This window comes from Phaethon lepturus, unplaced genomic scaffold (genome assembly GCF_000687285.1).
Source record: "Phaethon lepturus isolate BGI_N335 unplaced genomic scaffold, ASM68728v1 scaffold9083, whole genome shotgun sequence".
In the NCBI taxonomy this organism is placed as follows: Eukaryota; Metazoa; Chordata; class Aves; order Phaethontiformes; family Phaethontidae; genus Phaethon; species Phaethon lepturus.
The window spans coordinates 10,267-12,730 of record NW_010526966.1 but is presented as its reverse complement, the minus strand read 5'-3'; positions in this window follow the sequence as shown (position 1 = coordinate 12,730).

Sequence of the window (2,464 nt, the reverse complement as noted above, 5' to 3'; positions counted from 1 at the left end):
GGTGCAAGACAGGCCCAAGATTTGACAGTGTGAAATGCAGCCGAAGAGTAAAGAATAGACGAGTGTAATTTTTGGCTAAACTAAAGATTAATCATTTCAGATCTTCAACTAACAGTCATTTTAATTTGAGATGCTCCTACTTAAAGTGAATTAATTAAAATTAATGCCAATATTAATGCTCTGCCTTTAGTCTGTTAGCTTTCGCATGTCCTATTCTTCACTTTGAAGGTACCAAACCACCAAGTCAAACTTAATTCCACCAATGCACAGTTCTGTACCACTGGAGTTTCTTAGCAGGGATCAGACCATGGATTGCATTATTTAGTGGTTTTAGCTCCTTGCTGTTTCAGATGGAGGTAACAGCTACATGCAGTCACCCAAAGGATCATTCAGGTAACTGGAGCAAATGCTATTGTACAAAACCACGCTACCCATGGTCTGCTGAGCTTGCTGGTTGCTAACGCAGAACAGCTTTACTGCTCTAACGTCTAATGGGAATTGTAGATTTCTGTAATTTCTGTAATCACAAACATTTCTAGAATTACAGAAATGTGGTCATCATCTTCCTCCTGCCAACACAGGACAGCTCCTTTCTGTATCCTTTTACTCGTCTGTGTTTTATTTGTTGTTGGTCACCATGCAGGAGTGGTAACAGACAGAACAGCTAAATGTGTATCTAGATGCTTTGTCAGGTAATGTGGAAAGCTGGGCAGTTCGGGGCTGGTTGCAGCTCAGGGTCTGATGCTCACACTGCTTCCACCAGTGTCTGACACTGTCCAGGGGTTCACGGGGTATATCTAGCACAGCAGCAATACATCAGCATGTCTAGGCATACCTGCAGTACAAATAGGGAAGCTAATTTCAGTGCATAAGCAATTGCTCATTTTAGTAAATATTTAATTTAAAAATAAATTAAAACTTAAGAAATTAATTTCTTTTTTAAGTTACAGTTTTTCTCTCCCTACCATGCAGTGCAGGTTTCATTCCTCCAGCCCCATACCCTGTTTATTCAAGGAAGCCTGCAGCTGAGATGGGGAGCCTGTCAACGGGCAGTTGGAAGGAGGAGAAGGGCAGTTATCTCCTCAAGTGGATCTGCCATTGATGGAGGAAATTTTTAGCCCCCACTGAGTTCATCCGCGCCTCATTTCCTGCATCAGACATTCCTCCCCCTGAATTTTGCCAAGGAGCAAACCCACAACTTGTAGAGGGGTATACCAAATCACCACATCTGAACTCGGGAGGCAGTTATCTCCCAGCATAAGTTTGTGGCTGGACAGAGTGAGTAGGGTGAAAACCTTAACTAATGACAAAATGACAGCAAACTGGGTAGCACCAAGAGAAAAAACAGTCGGTAAAAACATCTCCATTCAACATCCCTAAATGCAGGTAGGCAACGATTCCCACAGGAAACTGCTCCACAACACGGGAAATTGTAACAAGGCAAAAATCCTGAGCAACACCTCAGCAGCCCCTGTGACGGGTATACCAAATCACGCTCCCCTCACAGGAGCTTTTTTACGCTCCTCTCTGCTGCCGCAGTAGAGAACGCTGCGGCTTTATGTGCCTCGTTTCCTAACCGGGAGAGATGCTTACAGCTCACGGGAGATCGATTTGTCCTGAACCAACTTCTTCCCAATCAATTTCATTGGCGTTATGGGACCATGCCAGTGTAACGGAAGAGAACAGGCTCTTTATTTATTTTTTTTTTCCGAAGCCCATTGATCTCACCGAATCTACAGAATTAACCCATGGTACAAATCAGTGGATGAAACCCCCAAATACTCATGCCTCCTCTTGCAAAAGCAAGCGACAGCACGATTTCAGAAGGAGTGTAATTCTGTTTACAGTTGAAAAGAGCCCAGCAAGGAAAGACCTGGCTATAGTCCAAGTCTAATGGACTTCATTTAAATGTACACACCAGCCCTGGAACACAGCAACTCTTGTCACAACTGGTGTAACAAAAATGCCAGCTTTGGTGTTTCATCTCATCTTTATCTCACATATCAGGCAGACCAAAAGTGAATAGAGCAGTTCACCCAAACCTTCGCCAGTCTTTAAGAAAGCAAGTTAGCAGAAGCAAAGATGACTAAATTAGCCTGAAGGCTGTGGTCCAAAAAAAAAAAAAAAGAAATCAACATTTTTGGCATTCTTTTTTTTTCTGGCAGTGTTGCAATGTGAATGCCAGTTTAGGCATTGTCACAAAAAATATGTGGTTGGGGAGAGATTTGCCCCTGAAGGAAAGAGGGCAGCAAAATAAAATCCACCTGAAACGGTTGTGAAGTTTTAAATTTCGGCTGGATACACAAAGACATCCTTGGACAGAAAGAGGCAGCAGATGTATTTATTTCCAGCCTCCCAGGTCCCTGCATGCCATGGGTGGGGGCTGCTCCAGGCAGCTGTAGGCTCCTAAAAGTGCTGAGGTGCACTGGAGTGACGATGGCTCAGACCCAGGTAACTCCCGCCT